This window comes from Protopterus annectens, chromosome 7.part0 (assembly GCF_019279795.1).
Source record: "Protopterus annectens isolate FY-2018-M chromosome 7.part0, PAN1.0, whole genome shotgun sequence".
NCBI lineage: Eukaryota > Metazoa > Chordata > Ceratodontiformes > Protopteridae > Protopterus > Protopterus annectens.
In genome coordinates, this window is record NC_056739.1 from 40,302,293 (window position 1) to 40,328,574 (window position 26,282).

The following is a 26,282-nucleotide window of genomic DNA, read 5'->3' on the forward strand; positions in this document are numbered from 1 at the left end:
AACAGTTGCAACAACAAAGAACAAGGCATCAGACCAGTCTCCCAGCTTCTGGGAAAAGACTCCGTATATGGTACAAGGAAAGTTAATCAGCTTGCAAGGTAAAGACAGAAACATAAAGAAGATAAAGAGAAAAGTAATCAGATACCCCTTACAAGGGATGTCTGCCATAACCTGCTCACCAGTCCGCAGGACATTAAAGGTGGATGGAAGGAGTACATCCAAGGGATGTCTGCCACAACCTGCTCACCAGTCCGCAGGACATTAAAGGTGGATGGAAGGAGTACATCCAAGGGATGTCTGCCACAACCTGCTCACCAGTCCGCAGGACATTAAAGGTGGATGGAAGGAGTACATCCAAGGGATGTCTGCCACAACCTGCTCACCAGTCCGCAGGACATTAAAGGTGGATGGAAGGAGTACATCCAAGGGATGTCTGCCACAACCTGCTCACCAGTCCGCAGGACATTAAAGGTGGATGGAAGGAGTACATCCAAGGGATGTCTGCCACAACCTGCTCACCAGTCCGCAGGACATTAAAGGTGGATGGAAGGAGTACATCCAAGGGATGTCTGCCACAACCTGCTCACCAGTCCGCAGGACATTAAAGGTGGATGGAAGGAGTACATCCAAGGGATGTCTGCCACAACCTGCTCACCAGTCCGCAGGACATTAAAGATGGATGGAAGGAGTACATCCAAGGGATGTCTGCCACAACCTTCTCACCAGTCCGCAGGACATTAAAGGTGGATGGAAGGAGTACATCCAAGGGATGTCTGCCACAACCTGCTCACCAGTCCGCAGGACAATAAAGGTGGATGGAAGGAGTACATCCAAGGGATGTCTGCCACAACCTGCTCACCAGTCCGCAGGACATTAAAGGTGGATGGAAGAAGTACATCCAAGGGATGTCTGCCACAACCTGCTCACCAGTCCGTAGGACATTAAAGGCGGATGGAAAAAGTACATCCAAGGGATGTCTGCCATAACCTGCTCACCAGTCCACAGGACATTAAAGGTGGATGGAAGGAGTACATCCAAGGGATGTCTGCCACAACCTGCTCACCAGTCCGCAGGACATTAAAGGTGGATGGAAGGAGTACATCCAAGGGATGTCTGCCACAACCTGCTCAAAAGTCCGCAGGACATTAAAGGTGGATGGAAGGAGTACATCCAAGGGATGTCTGCCACAACCTGCTCACCAGTCCGCAGGACATTAAAGGTGGATGGAAGGAGTACATCCAAGGGATGTCTGCCACAACCTGCTCAAAAGTCCGCAGGACATTAAAGGTGGATGGAAGAAGTACATCCAAGGGATGTCTGCCACAACCTGCTCACCAGTCCGCAGGACATTAAAGGTGGATGGAAGGAGTACATCCAAGGGATGTCTGCCACAACCTGCTCACCAGTCCGCAGGACATTAAAGGTGGATGGAAGGAGTTCATCCAAGGGATGTCTGCCACAACTTGCTCACCAGTCCGCAGGACATTAAAGGTGGATGGAAGGAGTACATCCAAGGGATGTCTGCCACAACCTGCTCACCAGTCCGCAGGACATTAATGGTGGATGGAAGGAGTACATCCAAGGGACGTCTGCCACAACCTGCTCACCAGTCCGCAGGACATTAAAGGTGGATGGAAGGAGTACATCCAAGGGACGTCTGCCACAACCTGCTCACCAGTCAGCAGGACATTAAAAGTGGATAGAAGGAGTACATCCATGGGATGTCTGCCACAACCTGCGCACCAGTCCGCAGGACATTAAAGGTGGATGGAAGGAGTACATCCAAGGGATGTCTGCCACAACCTGCTCACCAGTCCGCAGGACATTAAAGGTGGATGGAAGGAGTACATCCAAGGGATGTCTGCCACAACCTGCTCACCAGTCTGCAGGACATTAAAGGTGGATGGAAGGAGTACATCCAGCAGCTTCTGAATGCAGAAAGCTCCACGGAAGCTATACCTCCCCAGGCACAGCACACAATGAAAGAAGAAGTGTTGCCAACCATGGAAGAAGTAAGAACAGCACTAAGGAAAATGAAGTCAGGAGAAAACAGCAGACTCAGATGATGTCGCAGCAAAGATGATGAAGATATTAGGTGACTTCGGGGAGAAATGGCTCAAGAAACTATTCACAGCAGTATGGAGAGAAAGGCATATTCCAGATGACTGCAGAATAAACAGTGCCAGTGTACAAGAAGAAAGGGGTCATTCACAAATGAAGGCAGGACAGCAGTATCAAACTACTGTCACACTGCATAAAAGTTCTGGAGATTGTGATTGATAAATGAATATGTTAAGTGGGAGAAAGTAATTTGGGAGAAGAACAGTATGAATTCATATCAGGATGCAGCACAACCAACCCTGTATTTGCAGTTAGACAGGTAGCTGATAAGAAGGTAGAAATGTGAAAGGAGTCCAACTGGGCATTCCTAGACTTGGAGAAAACATATGACAAGGTCCCAAGAAAGCTGATTTGGGCAGTCCTGCATAGGTAGAAACTGTCCCAGAAATATTTGTAGAATTAGGGCAGGCTATGTACATGGACCCAATGACACAAGTATGAACAGTGTTCAGACTCACAGACGAGTTCCCAGTGGGAGTGGATGTGCATTAGGGTTCGGCTCTGAGTCTACTGCTGTTCATACTGGTGATGGAATGCATTAAGTTGGAGGGGACAGATTAAAAAAGTTGTATGCAGACCATGTTTCATTACAGGCAGAGTCTGAACAAGCACTTCAAATGATAAGGAAGACCCTTGGGATGAAAATGAGTGCAGATAAAACATTTGTAATGTCAATAAACGGGGAAATCAGAAGAAGCTGAGAAATGAGGGAGAAGGGAAATAGTGCAACAGGTTAACAGCTTCAAATATCTAGGTGGGGTGTTTGAGGAGAATGGAACTCTGAATGAGGAGGTCAAAGCTAGAATCACAGAGGCTGCAGATTGTCCCAGTGCCAGGAGTAATGTGTTACAGAAGAATGTCAGAGAAGTTGAAATAAAGGTGCACTAAGTAGTGGTGTGACCAGTACTACTGTATGGTACAGAAACCTGTCAGTGAAGGCAGACCAATTGAGGAAGCAAGAGATGATGGAGATGGAGTGCCTGAGATGGTCGTAGGATGCACATTGTGGGACACATAAAGAACTGTAAGACAAAGAAATGAGATCATCAGAGCAGAAGACCAATTAGTTCCAATTTCATAGGTTCATAGGTTCATAGGTTCATACTAGGCTATCTGCCCGAGGGCATTTATAAGCCTAGCCCATAGTTTTGTGGCTTACGCCACCCCTTTAGTTTGGAGAAACTATGCCCATTATTTTGCTGTGCCTCTGTCGAGCAGTGACACTGAGGTAACCCCTGGGGTGTATCTGCGATCTCCCATCCATTGGTCAAGATTCCTCTTGAACAAGGCCAGCGAGGTGCTCTGCCTCACATAAACCGGGATTTTGTTCCACAGCATAGGGAGTCTTTGGGTGATGAATCTATCCTCCAGCACATCCTATTAATAACCGTGTTGAGGTTTAAGTCTCCGCCTTGTGGCTCTGAGGGATCTAGATTTTTGAGATGAAGCATGTTCATCAAATCTGGGTTTGACATGGCCTTGTATGTCAGGCATAGGTCACCTCTGAGCAAGCGGTAAGCAACTGAATATAACTGGAGTTCTTTCAGTCGGGCAGCATAAGACAGATTTTTGAGACCCTTTATCCTTTTAGTGAGGAACTTTTGTGGCCTCTCCAGCTGCTGCAAGTGTCGGGTCAGATACATTCCGAATGGGGCATTGTACTCGATCATTGGTCTGATGAGTGATGAGTATAGGGAGACTATGACTTCCCTTGATCTAGATGTGAATCCCTTCATGATAAGGTGGGCAATGTAGAAGGTCTTCCTAACTACTTTAGCAATATGAGTGTCGAATGAAAGGCTACTGTCAACCTGGGTTCCCAGGTCCCTAATAACTTCTTCTGTGCTCAGTGGATTGCCACCTATATGGTAGCTAGGGGTAACCTTGTTTTTCCTGAAGGGTATGACTATGCATTTTTTGGCATTTAACTTTAGGCCATGGCTCTGGCACCAGTTATCCATTTCTGTGAGACCCTTCTGAAGGATATCTGTGTCGGATGTGTTTTCAACTACGGCGCCCAGTTTGCAGTCATCTGCAAACTTTGTCAGCCATAACCCTCCTGTGTTTGCTTGTACTTCAGAAAAGTAGATGCCAAACAAGAGTGGGCCCAGGACTGAGCTCTGTGGGACACCACTTGTGACAGGCTTTGAGTCTGACATGGCGCCAGCAACTCTGACCCTGTGGGTTCTGTCACTCAGCCAGTTTGCAACCCATCTTGTAATGTATGGGTTTACATTTAAGTTGATGAGTTTTTCAATGATACCCGAGTGGGGTATTGTATCGAAAGCCTTCGCCAGGTCTAGGTAGGCTGCATGGACTGCCTTTCCCTCGTCAATGGCCTTGGTGACTGTTTCGAAAAGTCAACCAAGTTTAGAAGGCATGATCTGCCTTTGACAAAGCCAAACTGGGTTGGATCCAAAGTCTGCAAGTTCCCTATGTCTTTATTTATGAGATCCATTATGATCCTCTCCATGGCTTTGCAGATAAGGCTTGTCAAGCTAATGGGACGGTAATTTCCAGGGTCGGTGGAGGCACCGCCTTTGTGGAGTGGGACCACAGTCACTGTGCGCCACTCCCTGGGTACATATCCGGAGGTGAGAAAAGTCAACATACAGATTACAGTGGTTCTGGTACATGTGAAGCAAAACAGAAGACAATCTAGTGAAGAACATTTGGGACAGACAGGAAGAAGGCATGAGGGAGTGAAGGCATTCGGCAAAGGGATGGATGTATTGTATGAGAGAAGACCTGCGGAAGTCAGGCATAACTATTCAAGAATGTAGGAGAGTGGCACTGAACTGAGAAAGATGGGAACAGTTAACATGACACCCCGATGCCATTTAGAAAAATGGAAAAAAGAAGGCTGACGATTATTTTAACAGTTAAACTATGCCATGATGGCAGCAATTTCTTTTTGGGGGGGTGAAAATGAACACACAGCCATCCTGACAATCTTAGTGCACATAGAGACAATGTGATGAGAGATTTCTTCATTTTAATTTTTTAAATTCTCCAAGTCTTTTGGGTTTCTAATACCATGATGGGAATGAACCCCATTCCTAAGTCAAAGTACGATGAAAGGTCATGAAATTAGTATTGTTTCAGTCTTTGATTTTTTCCCAAAAGTGCTTTTCACAGCACTCTTAATGTGTGCTGAATTGACTCCTTCTGCAGTTCATATGGAATTACAAGTTTTGTAACATATCTAAATATGACTGCAAATTATCTTCTATGAGACCCTTTGCTCATTCTACTATTGGAAGTGTCAGGGTATCCCTGCAAATCTTATTTAATGACTTTGTCTCTCTCTGTACATAAAGCACTGTAATCACTGGGTGTAGAGATTTCAATGATCAATGCTACTTTGTCTTCTTTTCATAGACTACTACATCTGTTTATTTTCACATCTATCTTTTGAACTGTTGATAATGGGCAATCCCATGAGATATAAACTTCATCATTTTCTATAATTCTTTGTGACTCATGTTTCCAGTGCTTCTCAGCTACTTCAGTAATATAATGTTTGCACAATCCCCAGTGCAACATTCTTGCCACATTATTATGCCTTTCAGTATACAGTCCTTCTGCCATTAATATGTCACAACCAGCAACAGGATGCATGACTGTTTCCAATTCTGTTTTACAAAATCTGCATTTTTCTGTTTCTCCAGCATATTCAATTGACTTTATAAAGCAACATGTATGCAGTACACTATCCTGGGCTGCCATTATTAACCTTTTGCGTTTTGTCTTTTGGTTTTAATTGACCTCTCCTTAACCATTCCCGCATTAGATCCTGATTGACATTAGGTTGTTTCAGGAGTTTTCTGTGTTTACAACTATATTTATGCATTTTTCACAATCATTCTTCTGATCTCCATTCCTATTTGACACCGATATGCTTCTGCTAAACTAAGCAGGGAAGTCATCTTAGATTTGTTCTCTTCATGTTTTAAAACGTTCACTATCTTTGGTCCTTGTAAGGTCATCAGATATGTATGTAGTCCTACAATTGCAGATATATATGTGTAATCAATTTCAAGGAGGCCCATACCTCCTTCAGAAAAGGGAAGATATAATCTTGATATACACTGATTAAAATTATTTGATAAGCATGAAGCATTTTTTCTTGTTTTCTTGTCCATCTGATCTGATACCTTTTGGGACCAGTCAGTCATCCAAAACTTTAAGTTAGAACAGGCAAATTGGTTTATATGTTAGACTTTGTTCCTAGATGTCAGGGCTGTTTTCAGTATTAATTTTAGACTTCTAAAATATTTCTAAATATGTTTTGTTCACATTTATTGTAGTTTTATTGTCAATCCTTCATCAGTTCACAAATATTTATACACTTCCTCCTACTCGAGTTCCTTCAAATCACATTCCTCTCGCAGACTGATATTTTCTTGGTGATGCAGTTTTCCTGCTTTATACTTTGCTTTTGCACATTTGTCAAGACCAAATGACATTCTTATATCATCTGACAAGGTTTTGACCACTTGCAGTTGTGCTTTCAGTTCCTCATCTGATGAACTATACAGTTTTAAATCATTCACAAAAGGAAGATAAGGAATCTTTACACTTTGTTGTTTTCTGGGAGCCAAGTTGTAGCCATGACCTAATCTTTAAGTAGACAGCTTAATGAGTTAAGTGCAAGACAAACGAGCAGTGGTGACAATGGGCCACACTGGAATATCCCCCTCTGAATATTTTTTCCTGGAATAATACTTTTTCCTTTATCATGGCTTGGATGCAAAGTGGTTTGCCACTGTCACATGGTCACTGTAATGTAACTGATCAATATAGGGTGTATCTTAAACATCTGTAATCACTCCTTTGTCCATGAACATGGGATGCTGTCAAATGCTTTTTTGTAATCTCTCCATGCGATAACTTCGATTCTTCTCCATTTTACAATTCTCCATTATGACTTTATTTAAGAACAAATTATCCTTTTTTCCTTATGACTGTCTTTTGTTTTATTGCCATGATAGCATTTTCTTCTAAATGACTTTAAACCTTTTCAGCTTCAATTTCAGTATATAGTTTATACATTGATGGAAGGCAAGTTATTGGTCTATAATTTTAGGACAGCTTGCAGATTCACTCTTCAGGAGGTGTATCATTCTTCCTGCTGTTAACCAGGTTGGTGTCTGTTCGGGGTTCGCATATAAATAGCTCTTATTTAGGGCTAAATCATCAGAGAACAATGTTAATACTCTCAGCCAGATGTTAGGTACTGCATCCTGGAGTTTTCCATTTAGTAGCTTTTCTTAATTTTATTTCAGTTTCTCTGGCCATTACTTCATCCCATTTCATATCCTGTACATTTAAACTTCTTACTGTTTCTTTTACTTCTTCCATCAATTTGTGATCTTTGTTATTTATGAAGGGTCTTCATAGATATTTGTCTAATATGTGTCTATTTCTTTTTTTTTTTTTTTTGTTAGTGGTGGTGGTGTTTCAATTCCTTTTGCTTCGCTTCCCAATTCTCTATATTTTTGGGTCATTAATGAATTGCTTATTTTGTACTTTCTTTTAAATTTATCTGTATATCTTCTAAGTTTTTCCCCCTGTGCTATGATTTTTAGTTTGTTATTTGCGATAGTGCATGATAGACCCTGATCTCTTCTAATATTGGTGTGATGCCCATGCACTGGCCCAGCAATCAAGGAGTCTCAATCCTCACCACTAACACCAGTGAGGGATGTCCATATAGGGAAAGGATAATAAATACACACACAGTAAAGTACAATTTCCCTTAAGAACACACAGAGATCACAGTCAGTCTGGGACTGGTTGCTCGCCTTTCTCTCCAAGTCCCAATAAGACTCCCCACTGTCACAGCTATAGGACCCAGATCTCAGCCTAGTGGGCAAGCTAAAACTTCTAGCACCCTCTCAGTCCTACCAGTGCTTCATGTCCCTGACCAAGTAGCTGACATACACACACTTTGAGATAAGAGTTTATACAACCATACAGACACTCCTGGGGAAGGCTGGCACAGGTTTTCCAGCTGTGCCCCTTTTACCCAGACTATACGGTAGAAATCACTGCCACCACCCAGCTAATACTTATCAGCTTCTCAAAGGCCCTTATGAAAGGATGTCCAATTATTACTGTGCAATATGATTATCCAACTGGTAAGTGCATCCAAACATTCAAAACTTATTTGGAGTGACTTGGTACAGTATCACTATATACATACAATGTACTCTTAGAGCTTAAATTATCTCTAAATGAAACAGCCACAGTTGAAAGGTTTAAAAATATTTAATAATAAATAATAAAAACACAAAACAATACTTCTTACTACACAGTGCCAGTCAAGAAATGCTTGGCTTAACAGCTTTGTTACAGCAGAGTGTTGTCACATTTTTGCAGTTCTACATTTAACACCATTTGTTCCCATTTAAGAGAACAAGCCTGTGGCTTATATTAATACACTCATACAATGGAAATTAATGCTTGGTATACTGCCTCTGCCTACCTGTATTACTTTTTTTCTCTCTACCCATGGTATTTTTGCATCTTGCTCTTTTTCTGAATTACTTGCTCATAACTAATCCCCCTCCTCTCTGTTTTTATAGCCCTAGTGGATTTTTCCCTGCGGTTTTCTCCTGCCCACAGTACAGGCAACACAGGTTTGAGGACTTTAACAGATACCCTGCAACTCTAACCATTGGTCTGGAAGCCACCATTTTAAGTTTAAAATAATAACACTGAAGTATGTGCCCCAGTGAATAACTACTACATGATACGCTAATCTTTTAATTAATGCTAAAATTTATAAGCACAACAGGAATTTATACAGTTTTTTTTTTTGCTAGTTGCCACGAAAAGCAGATGCCAGCAGCTCCTATCCTTTCTCTTTGGTTACCCACTATTCTCATACTATTTCTGTGTATATTCACCTGTTATGTACTTTACCCTTCCCTAAATTAATTTCTAGCCTCACTCATAACTGCCTTTGTTAGTGCACCTGCCCTATTTTACTGTCTTCAGACTCTTACATATTAATGTTTTTTTTATTTTTTGCCCTGCTTTTAGCTGCTAGTAAGACCCCCCCCCTCCAAAGCCCCTCTCTATTGTAGCTTATTTTAACCATACAGTACTGGGTTTGCTTCAAGTAAATCTACTTGTGTAGCTTGAGGCCAGTGTCCTTTTGTAAGCATACTTCTGCTCATATTTTATTTCTTTTTTATTTATTTCTGGTGACTATACCTTTAGAAATGTTATATCCTTGTCTCTCAAGCTAGTTTTTTCACTATAACCAAGCACAAAAGTCCAAAACCAGTAAAACAATTGGAAGAAGCACACCAGGATCCACAAAAATATAATTTATTGAGTGCTTTCGTCTTTTTAAATAAAAGACTTCATCAGAATAACATGTAATACAATACACGCAACCTCTGACCCAACTTATATAACACAAATTCTTCTTTCGGCTGCTCCCGTTAGGTGTCGCCACAGCAGATAAACTGTTTCCATTTCTTCCTGTCCTCTGCATCTTGTTGTGCCACACCAACCACCTGCATGTCCTCTCTCACCACATCCATAAACCTTATGTTAGGCCTTCCTCTTTTCCTGTTATCTGGCAGCTTCATCCTTAGCATCTTTTTCCCAATATACTCTGCATCCCTCCTCAGCACATGTCGAAGCCAACATAATCTTGTCTCTCTGGCTTTGTCTCCAAACCTTCCAACTTGGGCTGACCCTCTAATATACTTATTCCTAATCCTGTCCATCCTCATCACACCTAGCGCAAATCTTAACATCTTCAACTCTGCCACGTCAAGCTCTGACTCCTGCCTTTTTGTCAATGCCACTGTCTCCAATCCATATAACATAGCTGGTCTCACTACCCTCTTGTAGACCTTCCCTTTCACTCTTACTGGTACTCATCTGTCACAAATCACTCATGACACTCTTCTCTACCCACTCCATCCTGCCTGTACTCTCTTCTTCACCTCTCTTCCACACTCACCATTACTCTGAACTGTTGATCCCAAGTACTTAAACTCATCCATCTTCACCACCTCTACTCCCTGCATCCTCACCATTCCTCTATCCTTCCTCTCATTCACACACATATATTCTGTCTTAGTCCAGCTGACCTTCATTCCTCTTCTCTCTAGAGCATATCTCCACCTCTCCAGGGTCTCCTCCACATGTTCCCTACTCTCACTACAGATCTCAATGTCATCTGCAAACATCATAGTTTACGGGGACTCCTGTCTGATCTCGTCTGTCAACCTGTCCATCACCATTGCAAATAAGAATGGGCTCAGAGCTGATCCTTGATGTAATCCCACTTCCACCTAAAACGCATCCATCACTCCCACCGCAGACCTCACCGCTGTCACATTACCCTCATACATATCCTGTACCACTCTTACATACTTCTCTGACACTCCCGACTTCCTCATACAATACCACAACTCCTCTCTAGGCACCCTGTCATATGCTTTTTCTAAATCCACAAAGACACAATGCAACTTCTCCTGACCTTCTCTGTACTTCTCCATCAACACTCTCAGAGCAAACATTGCATCTGTAGTGCTCTTTCCTGGCATGAAACCATACTGCTGATCACAAATCATCACCTCCCTTCTTAACCTAGCTTCCACTACTCTTTCCCATAACTTCATGCTGTGACTGATCAATTTAATCCCTCTGTAGTTACTATAGCTCTGCACATCACCCTTATTCTTAAAATCAGTACCAAAACACTTTTTCTCCATTCCTCAGGCATCCTCTCACTTTCCAAGATTTCATTAAATGATCTAGTTAAAAACTCCACTGCCATTTCACCTAAACACCTCCATGCTTCCACAGGTATGTCATCTGGACCAACAGCCTTTCCATTCTTCATCTTCTTCATAGCTATCCTTACTTCCTCCTTGCTAATCCACTGCACTTCATGATTCACTATCTGCACATCATCCAACCTTCTCTCCCTCTCATTCTCTTCATTCATCAACCCCTCAAAGTACTCTTTCCATCTGCTCAACACACTCTCGTCGCTTGTGAGTATATTTCCCTCATTATCCTTTATCACCTTTACCTGCAGCACATCTTTCCTAGCTCGGTCCCTCTGTCTAGCCAATCGGTACAGGTCCTTTTCTCCCTCCTTAGTGTTCAACCTTTCATACAACTCTTCATACGCCTTATCCTTAGCCTTCGCCACCTCTCTCTTTGCCATGCACCTCATCTCCTTATACTCCTGTCTACTTTCTTCATCTCTCTGACAATCCCACTTCTTCTTCGCCAACCTCTTTCTCTGTATACTCTCCTGTACTTCTTCATTCCACCACCAGGCCTCCTTGTCCTCCTTCCTCTTTCCAGATGTCACACCAAGCACCTTTCTAGCCAACTCTCTTACTAGCTCTGCTGTATCCTGGTTGTTCAGTGGCATTGGTTCTCAATTGCCACCTTAGTTCCCGTAGTTCTAAAAAATCATTTAGCGGGCCACCTCTATCCCCCAAAGTCAGTAGCTCTAATACTGTGAACTTGAAACTGTGACCCTCGTTTTTAAGAACATGTGCTGCCAAAGCATTTTTTTAATTCCTGTTTCTTTATATCATAGAAGTGCTGATAAACCCTACTTCTAAGAGCAATGCCACTGAACAACCAGGATTAAATAGTACCATTTCCATATACCTAGACTTAAGGCAGAAGGGTATATTTAAATAATCACATGCTTCAGGTTGAATAGTTCTTGTTAAAATAATGTCTCCTTATTTGTAGGACTTCTGGTTTTATATTTGTTTTTATACTTGTTAGTATGCCATATGCATTATAATGTATGTATTCGTGATGTTGGTTCACACTAGTATTTTCATAGTATGTATAATTTTATGAATTGTAATTCCTCAAGAGGTATACACCTTTTAGTTAATCATTCTTAATTAATTATGGTAATTATTTGTGTATTATAAGTTGGGTCAGAGGTTGCGTGTATTGTATTACATGTTATTCTGATGAATTTTTTTTTTTATTTAAAAAGACAAACGCGCTCAATAAATTACATTTTTGTGATCCTGGTTTGATTCTTCCAATTCTTTTACTAGTTTTTCACTATATTTTTCTAATTGTTTTTCCTGACTTCATCTTGACCAGGGTGCTAGCCCTGCTCCGTTTGCCCTCGCTACGCTTGGGCTCACTTCACTCTCCTACCCCCATTCCCACCCACCCCATTGCAATTACCTTTATACCAAACTATCCCTCCCCTTCCTGTCCCACTAGCCACTACAGTTCCACTTCCTGCCTATTGCCACAACCACCTTACTAATCTGTCAATCTTGTCAACACCACTTCCTCTATATCACTGTCTCTACCTACTCTATCTGACCATATTTTATTCCATGTATTATTTTCTAATATCTTCTACACTACTCATTATTCTCCCTATCTCCACCTCTTACCACTCCAATCACTCTGACCCACTCCTATGTTCACCAACTTCTCACTCGTACAACATAAATCCAATTACTTCATCTTTTACTATCTCCCCTAATCTCTTTACTACCTCTACCTCAAGCCTATATAAACTATCCATAATACAGGTTTTTAAACCTTCCCACAAAGCTAAGTCAAAACCATACAAACTCCATCTAGCATTTACTACACACTCTCTCCTCACTAAAACCTACTTTGTTCTGGAGATATCCATTCCAACCCTGGCCCCTCTTCTTCTCTCCCCACCCTTACTCTCCCCAAAACTACCTCTACACTGCCCCCATCTTACTCCTCTAACAGTCACCAACCTCAGTCACGACAATCATCTTCATCCAAATGCTTAACTATTTACTCATTGAATATTCAGAGTCTAGCAAATAAAGTTACTAAGCTGCAGTCATGGATAAGCTCTCAATACCCCTCACATCCTCTCCCTATCTGAAACCTGGCTCAAGTGACAAATCTCAAATAGTGAAATACTCCCACCAGGTTATAATATCTTCTGATCTGATAGACCTGTAGAAAAAGGGGGTGGCATGGCCATCCTCTACTCAAACAACCTTAACCTCTCACCTTACCCTACCCCAATTCCTGACTTCCTCCCAGCTGAAATCATCATCCTTAACAGCCATCTGAATCCCCACAAAAAACTCTATCTACCTTTCTTCTGGTAACAATCTGCCCATTCTTGAAAACATCCTATCCTGGTTCTCCCACAACATACCATATGAGACACTTATCCTTGGTGATGTCAACATTGATTGGTCCAAACTCACAACTGACTCCCCCCAACTCAGTATCCACCTACACGGCTTCCACCAACTTATAACATCTCCCACTCGCTTCCATAAAAATTCCACCTCCAGCTCCATCATAGACTGGATCCTTACCAATTCCCCCCACCAATACCACAATCCCACCACCTTACCTGACTCCCTCAGTGATCATCTCCCTACCACCATCTTAAGACACTACTCCCATATTCCTAAACCCCACCTTATCAAAGACTGTCAAAAACTATCGACTTTCAGTTCATCCCAATTTAACTCCATTTTCCACAACATAGATTGGTCCATCCTAAAACACCTCCCCCTAAACGATGCTGTAAGCACTTTCAATAGCATCTTCATGAGTACTCTAAACTCCTTAGCTCCCTCTAGGAAGATTAGAGTAAAATCAAATCATGCTCTCTGGCTCTCCAAGGAGACTAGATCCCTTATGAAACAAAGAGATAGTGCTTGGAAAATCTGGACTAAAACTAAACAACCACATCATCTTCAAAAATACAGGCAACTGAGGAACCTTGCAAAAAACATACAACTAATGACAAAAAGTTGTACTATAGCTCTGCTAAGCTTAACAACAAATCCAATCCTCGAAAATTTTGGTCAACTCTCAACAACATCCTCTATCCTGGAAAGCCCTCTAATCCCTCCCCATACCCTAACTCTTCCTCTCAGAACACAGCTACCCTCCTGAATAAACACTTTATCTCTTCCATCCAAAATATGGTAACCTCTAAGCCAAACTCTACTTCGACACCCACCTCTCCAAGTCCCACTAACACAACTTTGTTTTTATTTGACCCAGTTCCCATTACTTACATCAAATCTCTACTACTCAAGCTAAACCCTTGCTCTCCTTCCACTGACAATCTATCTCCTACATTCCTCAAACTTGCTGCTGACTCAATTGCCTATCCTATATCTATACTAATTAATCAATCTATTCTGGAATCAACTGTCCCCACCATTTGGAAATCTTTCTTTACTATCCCTCATCATAAAGGTGGAAACTCCAATGACCCCTCAACCTACCGACCTATTGCCATTCTGTCCCCCCTCTCCAAGATATTAGAAAAATGTATTCACTCACACCTTCTCAATCACCTCCTTATGCACCACTTACTTACCCCTACCCAGCATGGATTTCATCCTCACCACCACTGCCCTCCACTCCTTCACTCATATCATTGCAGAGGCCCTAGACAACAATAAACTCATTTCCTGTCTCTTCCTAGATTTCTCCAAAGCCTTCGATACTGTCTCTCATCCTCTACTATGATCCAAACTCTCAAATCTCCACCTATTCCCCTCCGCACTTGCCTGGCTTAATAGTTACCTATCTGATAGGGAACAATCTGTCAAATGAATCTCATCCTCCTCACCTTTCCTTCCCATCTCCACTGGTGTTCCCCAAGGCTCCATCTTGGGACCCCTTTTGTTTAACATCTTCACCAATGATCTTTACACCTCATGCAAAAAATCCTCCCTTATTCAGTATGCCAATGACTCTAGACTTATGTTATGTCTTTCGGCTTTTCCCGGTTAGGGGTCGCCACAACGAAACTCCGGTCTGCTAATGATTGGCAGTTGATTTTTTCGTGCCGAGTTGCCAGTTCTGATGCACAACCTTCAATGAAGGTATGCCAATTCACGCATGTCTCCACACAGAAGACGCTCTAGCTGAGAATCAAACCGGACAGCGTCTTACTGTGAGGCGATAACACTACTGCAGCGCCACCACCATGGACCGACGAGTCTACACTTATATCCATCTCAAATAACATTCCTGAACTACACTCCCTGACCCAACAGGCCCTACTATCCACTGAACAATGGCTCTCTCACAACCTACTGATCCTAAATTCCAGAAAGACCAAACTCCTACTTTTCCTTCCCCGTTCTCTTTTTCATCACAAAACCTCCTTTTTTATTACATCTTCTAACAATACAACTATACAACCTGATACCCACATAAAACTCCTAGGGGTCATTATCAATGACAAACTAAAGTTCAACCTACACATACTCCAGTGTATAAAAAAAAAAAAAAACAGAAACTAGGTCTGCTATATCAGAACAAAAAAATCCTAACCCCTGAATCTAGACTTACCCTGGGCCAGGCACCCCTCCTTCCAGCCCTCTTATATGCCACCCCAGTTCTTACCAATATCCAGGCCTCCACTCTAAACAAACTCCAACAGACTTACCATAAAATAGCCAGATTCATTACTAACTCCCCATACAACTCACACCACTGCATTTCTTTAAACTCTCTTCAATGGCTTGAACTTCCCCAAGTTCTGCTATCTTATCAATTTCATATGCTACACTCTATTTTTATAAACTCTCCTCCTGTCCATCTCTATCTTCCTTAGTCTCAATCTACATCCCATCATGAACCCTCCGTACGTCTAACCAACAATTACTTGATGTCTACCACCCAAAAAGGTCAGTAGGCAAACTACTCTACAAACACTCCCTTGCCCATGCTTGGAACAAACTTCCCCTTGAATTATGCTCAATCTCCCAAACCTCACACTTTAAAATGAACTAAAAGCTTATTTTCTCAATTCCAGGACCTGCCCTTGCCATGACCCCACCTAGTCTTCCTTCTCTTTATGTACCCTCAAAAGGACCATACTTAGTACCTCATTACACCTCTCTCTCCAATGTGTCTACTATGCATTTGCATAATTTTATACAAACAAAAAAATATTTATTGTTGACCTATTGAACTATATCAATGTAAAATTATGTTACTAAGCTTCTTTTTAATGCAACTTTAACTGTATGCATGTAACCCAACATATGTGAATATTTTTGCTATAACTGCTATTATATCAATATTGTTTAAAATTGTACTTGTTTAAAAATGTACTACTGGAGCTTTTCTCCTCGGGTCTCCACTGAAAATGGGCCACAAGCCCAGTTGGACAAACCCGGTTAACAAATGTCAATAAATAAATAAAAAATAAATATTTACAAATAGGTTCATAGGTTCATAGATTAGTACTAAGCTAACTGCCCTTGTGAGCCATTTTAAGCTTAGCCAGTTATCCCTTGTGAGACTCAAACCCTGCACCTTGTGTTTGTAAGGCAAACACCTTAACCATTAGGCCACCAGAATTATCTACAAAATTCTATCTGGCTAGGCTGGCAGCCTTCACCTATCTTCACAACTGGGCATTACTTTTATCGCATCTATCTTTCTGAGTATTTTTCTTGATCTGTTCCCTCTTCTATACCCTCCTAACAGTGACACTTCTTGTCTTAATTGTTTTATGGTTTTCTCTATTCGATACTTCCAGGACTGTATTTGATTTCCTTTCTATTTTTGCCATACATTTTTGTGGTAAGACTTTATCTGTTATTAATTTAGCTGCACAGTAATGTATTCTATTTACTTCTGTTATATCACATGAATCGCTGCTAATAATCTTGATTACTGCGTTCATTTGTTTTATCAGACTTCTAACATTTAGGGTCTTGTGTTCTATAATCAATTTCTTTCATTGATCTTAATTTATCTATCCATCTCTGTTATATCAAGCAACTCTTTCCTTACATCATTTCCTTCCAAACTGAAGGCACATTCCTTATTGTCCTTTTCCTGTGGGAATTCTATAGAAAGTTCCAGAACATCTTCCTGTGTCACATTCCCTTGAGTTTCATCCTGTGGCATCCATTGCTCATTCATATGGGAACTCACTGGCCTATCTCTCCACAACTATGACTACATCAGAGTTGCCACAGTTTTAAGCTCCTTCCCTTAATGTGTAACTCCAACTGAACTTCTGCACTGGCATCCCACTGAAGGCACCAAAGTATCTTCACACGACAACTGATCAGATGCTTCCTGTTCCATGTTTCTCATTAATTTGGGGGCTTATTGCTCCATCACCTTGTGAAATTACCTAAACTGGATTTTCTATATTAAGTCCTTTACTTGGATGGTAATCCATAACTTGAATTTCTATTTCTTTAACTTCTCCATCCCTAATACTCTTTTCTGTTTTTCTCCCTTTTTTTTTTTTTTTGTAAAATGTTGCTTACCTGGATGCCTTTGTCTGTATTTGTCTTCAAACATCTTTGATACTCTTTTTCGTATTGCTTAGTTTTGCTTTCTCCTTTTCATAAATATTGCATCATATTACATCTCTTTTTCTTTCCTGTGTTCATATTTCTTTAGATGTCTCCTGCTCCTCCTGTTTCTCCGTACTTTGGGGACTCGTTGTTCCATCAGGCTGTGACATAACTTGTGTTAGACTTTCTACACTAAATCCTTCACTTCACAGGTATTCCATAACTTTAACTTGTTTAACTTCTATTTTGTTAATCTTTTGTTGAGCATTCCTCCTTTGTGGTCATATTTTGTATTGTGACATTATGCATACCTGGGTGCCTTTGCCTGTATTTGTCTTCAAATATCTTTGGAGTTGTAATATGCTATGTAACATGTACCCTTGGCTGGGTGATTCCACCAGACAAACTTCATTGTATACCGCCTCTTTTTGCGCTTTGTTATAAATGTATGTCATTCACTGTCAGAAACACACTTGTTTTAAATTGTTACTATGTATCGATTATTGTCATTTGATGCATTCTTTCTGTTTACAGGAAGCAGTTTTCTGATATATATTTTCCCAGGTTTATCAGAGTGCACAGTGCACTCTCCTAAATGCTAATTTTGCATTTAACATGCTTTCTGTATTATGTAGCTTGTCGGATGCTGTCCACTTGTCTTGTCACGCTCCACAGTTCTGCTCTCATCTTTTGCAGTCTGTCGTGTTTCAGAACTGATTTCCTGGCTTAAAACATATAACCACCAGAAACTTTACAAAGTCTCTCCACAACAGAAACATGATTTGCTTGTGTTGTTGAAGAATTTATTAAGTGGGATTGTGAACCTTGTGCAGACACAAGCATTTTAAGTAAGGTAATAAAGTCAGGTGGTCACTTATGATGTGCCTTTGTGCAGGTACATCAAAATATACAGATTGTATGATCTGCAGGCAAAATGCAGGCTGAGAAAAATATAACATGCAAAACCAAACTTATTCTTTTTATTTTTTGTTAACTTGGTAAGTCAAAAAATACAAGTGGACAGAGGCATAGCTATAGTTGGCAGCCACCCTGGGCACAAGGTATTAGGAAGTACAACCAGAAAGTGGCAGCTAGGTAGTAATGCAATACCCTATACCACATTTACAGTCAGGGCAAGTGTATTAGTGCTGCATGTGTGTGTGTGTGGTAATTAGCCATAGCAAACCAATTATTACATTTGCAGCAAGCAATTTTACTGCAGTTTTCAAAGAAGAGTGCTTGTTGGTTTGTGTTTGTCTGTCTCTTTGTCTGTTTTGTTCTCACCGCAAACAGGAGGAGACCCTAGAGTGGGGAAATTGGGGACACCAGAGTACCTAAATATGGTTCTAAAAGTGGATACGTATCACGATGAATGAGAGCAGTCTTTTTGTTTAAGTGTTTAAGTGTTTTTCTAGAGTAAATAGTATACAAGTGTAAAGTTATAAAATCAAACATTATACTTCAGGATGAAGCTTGTTAGCAGCTTGCAGCTTTAACCTAATATACGGAACTACAATACTTACCTCACAGTCCATCTGTCTTTGCATCTCTTTAACTATCTATACGCATGGTAACTGTTAGAGTTTCCATTTTTACTGTAAGTAGTAAAGCAGAGTGGTAGAAAAAGTAATCCAGTTTTAGGGTGCACTGATGAAAATTAAAAATGGGTACTGACTTTGGCCTCATAGGATGAACGTATTTACTGATCACATTTGTGATTGTGTGCACATTTCACATTTTTGCCTGCATCTCTTCAAACTGATTGCTGCAAAGTTAACTCTTCATATTGCTTTTTGGAATTAATCTGATTACATTAGACTAATTTTTTTTTTTTTTTTACTTTTTATGATAGAGAATCCCTCTAGAAGGGACAAACAACATCTGCCTTTGAGGCATACATTATCAGGGGCATTATGTGTAACCAAGATCCCACTGTAATTAATCTTATTAGAAATAGTTCAAATTTTGGAAGATTACAGACTGATGAATTGTGTAATTACAGGCATAGTTGCTAAACAAAACTATTATTTTTGTCCAATCATTATACCTTAGGCTATATATAGGGCTGATGCATGCATGCATACATTAGTGGTTATAAACTATAAATGGACAAGGGTGAAAATTGTATTAAGGTTAAGATAAAAATAACATTTACTGCAGTTTCATTACAACATTTAAGTAAATGACTGAATGACATCGATCTTTATATTTTACTCCCTTTTATACAGATTGATTTTTAGTTTCAAAAACTACTCTAATAAGATTGCAGTTAACACTGCAGAATTATGTAAATGCTTTGCACATAGAGACCTTAAAACTTTCAACACATGCTAAACAAATTATTAATTGTTTTCTCTTCTGTTGTGACAAAAAAGTATGTTACTATTACTTACGCTCATGTCCAGCCTTATCTACCGAACCGTTAATTCTCAGCAAATAGCACCGCAGAGGGCCAAGCTTCTCCGATATAGACACGATGGAAATGTTATTATTGGAGGAATCTTTCCTATCCTTGAATCTTTTGCTTATACAGATTATGCTGACAATCAATGTGGCACGTAAGTGATGTATCACAAATAGCAATATCATACTTTACAGAACAGTGAAGTAACCTCAGTTTTTCTCTTTGAACACAGACTTTACTGGATGTGAATATTAAATATCTACCTTGATTCACTTCTTTAGAATTCAGAATCTCTGTGAAGGTGCTCAACTTGTATTGTTTATTTGTGTACGCACTTAGTTATTGTCAGAGAAAATGACCATTTATATAAGGGGCGTGGGCAAAAATTCATCCCAAATTACTTTGTTCCTTTCACTTTTAGCTTGATAAACATGCTATCAATCAATGCTAGCAGTAGAGAATGATTCACATCTTATGCAGATACGTCTGATTATAAATAACTTTAAAATAATATACCAGTGTTACAAATTAAAAGGAAATTAAGTTAACCTTACATTAAGACTGCTTAGCTTCCTCTGAAAACCACCTAAATATGATCTCAATTCTTTAGCACTTCAAATTCTTCAATCCCATTTTTTGTCTGAGACATGTCAGGAAGGCTCCAGTATTTGTAGTTTGCTTTTTCAAATCTCACTTTGTTTCAGAAAGGAGTTTGTTTCAGCCTCCTTGGCCTGTGATCTAATGTAGGGCAAAATAAGCTACGTCATGTCCACACCAGTGAAATTTGAAATTCATTGTTGTTATAAAGAAAAGCATTTTTCTGGGAGGCTTCACCCTCCCTTCTACCACCGAAGATGTTCCTCTTACCCTTTGACTTATATGTACTAACTTCAAGATAATTGTACCTGAAAGCAGAGGATGCATTCAAAGTTACTACAACCTTACATTTTCATATGCAGTTTGGCAATTCTAACAATTAAGTAGGCTGCCCAGAATTTGAACAGGTACCAATGCTAGACATAGGGTTTTATACATGTCTTAGTGTTAGACCTGCAGCACAGTTTCACATCCAGTGTCAGAGTCTTGTTGAGTGAAGTAAAATGGTGGTCAACACTTATTAACGACTAAAGTGAAAGTCCGAGCATTAGTCTTTGGGTAAATTTGTATGAAGAACAGGGACAAGTCCTATTGCTATTTTATACAACTATATGACTTAATGACTAATAAGTTTGGTATTGTGATTTTCATGTCACATGGTACACAAAAATCCAGAGAAATCAATTGGAGTATTGATCTCATGAAGGTTAACATAGCTACTCTTTCTTTCTCTCTCTGTTACTCTTAAGCCTCCTAATATGACAAGAGCAACACTACATAAACAAACTGGCACATAGTCTCATTTTTGTCCACTTAAGTGTTGTTTTTATCTTTGAAACTGCAAATGGACATTGCTATCTTTATAAAGTGACAACAATAAGCCAGTGATAGATAAGCAGAACCTGAACTGATAAGCCTGACAGCTCATTAAAAATATGGGCAAAGGTCAAACAATTGCTTAAGGACTTCAACATTCATTATATCAAAGAAAGGTTAAATGCATTAGAAACAGTTTTATAGCAGGTTTTGGTAAGAGCACCCTAAGTTGTGTTACTGAAACAGATAAATTGAAAGGGCATCCAGAGGCTAAAAAGCCAGTGTCTCACAGCCCTATCAGTAGGTCTGAGTAAATAAAAGTGACTGTAAGAAATGCTTACCATGTTTTGATGCACTAACACAGATATCTGAAAACATTAGCTCAGTATTGCAGCTGCTTTGACACTGATGTGAATTGAGTATAACAGATGCCAAGGTGTCACTGTGTGTCTGCTGTCTCCATCATGATCTGATGGAAATAAAGCCTGCCTCACCTTTTTTCTCTCATGCTATGGATGATTTATGATTGCAAATCATTTTTGTAAAAGTATGAAACTATTATTTTGTCAGCATGCATATTTCTTAATATCAGTTTCAGTAGATTCACTATAATCAGGTTTGGAGTCCGAAGGTCCATTTTTCATAAGTTATCTGAGTTTGCATCGATTCTTGCGTTGAATTGTGCACACACACACACACTCACACACAAAAACACATGCACATGCACACACACACACACACACACACACACACACACACACACACACACACACACACACAGAAAACACATTGCTGGAGTGGAGCTCCTTTTGTAGGCAGGATTGAAAGTAATACAAACTTCAAATCATTTTTGATACAGATAAGTGCAATCAAGAACTGATGATTTCATTACATAAATGAGCGTAACTGCCTCAGAGTAACAGTGGCATCTTCAAAGGTGCCTTTCAACAGTGATTGCAGTAATGGATATGAAGTGGGTTTAATAGTTGTGCTAAGTAATGGTAGTGCAATAAAGTGATTATCAGTAACAGTAGTGCAATAAAGTGATTATCAGTAACAGTAGTGCAATAAAGTGATTATCAGTAACAGTAGTGCAATAAAGTGATGATATGTAATATTAGAGGGGAGGGCTGTGCTGCGTACAAAGAATAATGGAAAGGGTCTATTACTTCCTCTTTAATGTAAGCACAATGTGAGCGGCACAGTGCTGCAGCAGGTTAGCATTGTCACCTCACAGCAAGAGGTTCTCCGCTTGGATTCTTGGCTGGGGTGCTTGTGAGTAGAGTCTGCATGTTCTCCCTCCATTCCCGTGGATTGCCTCTGGGTGCTCCGGTTTCCTCCCACATTCCAAAGACATGCGTCTGGACCTTTTCTCACTAGGCCTCCACTGAAAATGGGCTTTGTCCAAGTCAGACTTTCCTGGTAAACAAATATTAAATGAATAATACAAAATAAATCTAAGAGTGCAGCTTCAAAACTTATTTTTATTTAGTCTTCTGGAATGAGTTTAAAACAGTGCATTTTAATTCCCTGAAATGATAAAAGCGCAACGAAATCTGTTACAACTCAATTTGGGTTCAAAACCACTGATATTTCAAAATACAGCCTATGAACACAACATCATTAAGCTGCCAAGTTGTACCATTTTTTTTTTCATTTTTCAACAGTACAGTGTGAAAAAATCTCAGGTAACATGAGCATTTTAAAATGCATTATGTTGCTTGACAGTCACAATAATATGCAGAAAAAATATCTCAGCCTGAGTATTTCAGAACCGTGTTTCTTACAACATAACTATGTTATTACCAATATATATTCTGTTGGATAAGCTACAATAAATATAATATCACAGCTTCTGTCAGAAAAGTATACCGTGAGCATTTCAGAAAAGTAATTACCAGAAAAAGCACTTGTTTTTAGCAATGTGTAAGGTTCATCATATTGATCACAGCTGCAGTCCCGTTAGCTACATGGATATATCCCACCAAGGATATAACAGCTGGACAGATTCTAAAGCTTCAAGGTACCGTCCATGTGCCCAAACTGTTGGACAGCTCAAAGTTTGAGCATGAAGCCCTTCAGAGCTTTACTGCCCCAAAGAGTACACTTCTCTGAGGACAGCTTGAGCTGAGCTAATGGACAAGTTTGAGCATGAAGCCCTTCAGAGCCTTACTGCCCCAAAGAGTACACCTCTCTGAGACTTTTGGGGATCAACAGTCACCTTATGCTTTCCTTTGCTGAGCAGATACATTCCCTTTGTTGATGTTTTATTACATTCCTCAGGAAAGCTATTTTAAATCTCTGAGTATTGTATTTAAATGGACTGTCTTGAGAAAATGATATACTTTTAAAAGGAGCACTTGTTTTTTTTCTGTCAGTTTAAAAGTAGTGCAGAGTAACTGAAGACATTTTTTGTGTAGGGCTGACATAGTGTTTTAAAGTGCTTTTTAATGTGTTTTTCTGTCAAAAAAGTAACTTTTGTGGACTGGTAGTGTTTACTTGCTTGTCTCCCAAGGAAAGAGGCACCATTTTCAGCTTAGCCATGGAACAGACTACCAGTCCCATGGTCGTTCCTTGTTCCAGACACAAAAAGAAAACATTAAGGAAGCAGCATTTGCCACCATAGCAGGCTAGTAAATCTCCTCAGCTGCAAATGGGTGACTTTGCTGTGGCCATTTGTTGTACCTGAGACCACTCACCTTTTACTCCAGATTACACTGGTATAGCACCTACAGCCACTATGGACTGGGGCTTAGCAATGTTTTCTACAGCTGGTGGGGTCGCTCAGTGGGCAAGGGAGAGCAACTCTTGTCTGCCCTGGGAAAGGCAACAGGGAAGGTTTCCCTGTTGTGTCAGAATATTGTGCCCATCCATGAGGAAGCTCCACACTGGTAGCCCTATTTCTGTCAAAAAGAAACAGAAAACCAAGCACAGGGTCTCTGTCCATGTGAAGCAGAGATCCTCTGTAAACTAATTCAAGTGTAACTTGGACAGTTGAATGGGGAACAGGAAATTCATTCCTGACTTGGCACCTATGTCTCCAGTGGACACAGGCAAGCTGTAAATGGTTCAGCTCCCAAGCCCCTGCTTACATTTATCAAGGGTACCAGAACTTGTCAGAGATTTTGGATGCATGGCTATGAACCTAAGCATATATCGATTCCTCAATTTTCTTTGTATAGGAGTAGTTTACTGGGTCTGGTTCAGGGTTTAATTTAGGCTTCTTGTAAGTAGTTTCTGGTAAAAGAAAGAGGGATTTTACTCTTTTCCCGAAGAGATTCAAGATTCTAAATCATAACAGGAAGATGCCCGGATGGATACAAGGCCTTGTCCTCACATTTCTGATTCAGACTCAGAAGATAGCTCCGTTTCTGATTCTCCCTGTGGGAGGTTCTCTTTCTCTGAGACTATTAATAGAATGTGCCAGTGATTTCAGTGAGAGAACTCAGAGGTTTCTCAGTCCTTCAGAAAATACTATAAGTTGTTACAGAAGGATTTTCCAGAACCTACACCCATTCCTCCAGTTCTGTCTGCTTTAGAGGATGTGTAACTTCCTGCACTGTTCCTGACAGTCAGCTGCCTCTATAAAGTCAGATAAAATGTATAAAGTTCCTCTTTCTTTTAATTTTTATATACTATTCCCAAACCAGAAGCAGAAGCTATATCTTAACTGATCCCACTACTGCTAAGCACTTAATTACAATCCTACTCTTTCTGATAATAATTAGAACATTATAAATATGTATGGGAAAAATTATACAATTCTGCAACTCTGATTTCAGAATTTTGAATTGTCAGACTCGTGTGTTAAAGTTTGTTCTGACAAAGTGAGAAGTATGAGAAATGTTTCATCTGTACTTCCTCCCTGTCAGGAAAAATCTACATTTGTTTGTTTCTTTCGGCTTTTCCCGGTTAGGGGTCGCCACAGCGGAACTCCGGTCCACTAATGATTGGTAGTTGATTTTTACATGCTGAGTTACCAGCCCTGATGCACAACCTTCAACGAAGGTATGCCCATTCACGCATATCTCCATGCAGAAGACGCTCTAGCTGACAATCGAACCGGACAGCATCTAGGAAAAATCTACATTGAATACCTTAATTTCTTCCACTGCACAGGTCACTGTTCATTGTTTACAGTGTGTGCCTGACTCTGCTCATACTTCTTCCAGGGCTGTGGTCACTGGTACAGATGTCACTATTCATTGTTTACGGTGTGTGCCTAACTCTGTTGATACTTCCTCCAGGGCTGTGGTCACTAGTACGGAGGTCACAAGTCATTGTTTACAGTGTGTGCCTGACTCTGCACATACTTCTTCCAGGGCTGTGGTCACTAGTACGGACGTCACAAATCATTGTTTACAGTGTATGCCTGACTCTGGTCATACTTCTTCCAGGGCTGTGGTCACTGGTACGGATGTCACAAGTCATTGTTTACAGTGTGTGCCTGAATCTGGTCATACTTCTTCCAGGGCTGTGGCCACTGTTATGGAGGTCACAACTCATTGTTTATAGTGTGTGCCTGACTCTGCACATACTTCTTCCAGGGCTGTGGTCACTGGTACGGAGGTCACAAGTCATTGTTTACAGTGTGTGCCTGACTCTGGTCATACTTCTTCCAGGGCTGTGGTCAATGGTACAGATGTCACTATTCATTGTTTACAGTGTGTGCCTGACTATGCACATACTTCTTCCAGGGCTGTGGCCACTGGTATGGAGGTCACTATTCATTGTTTACAGTGTGTGCCTGACTGTTGATACTTCCTCCAGGGCTGTGGTCACTAGTACGGAGGTCACAACTCATTGTTTACAGTGTGTGCCTGACTCTGCACATACTTCTTCCAGGGCTGTGGTCACTGGTACGGATGTCGCTATTCATTGTTTACAGTGTGTGTCTGACTATACACATACTTCTTCCAGGGCTGTGGTCACTGGTACGGAGGTCACAAGTCATTGTTTACAGTGTGTGCCTGACTCTGTTGGTCACTGGTACGGTTTTGAGGGAGTTTCCAAGG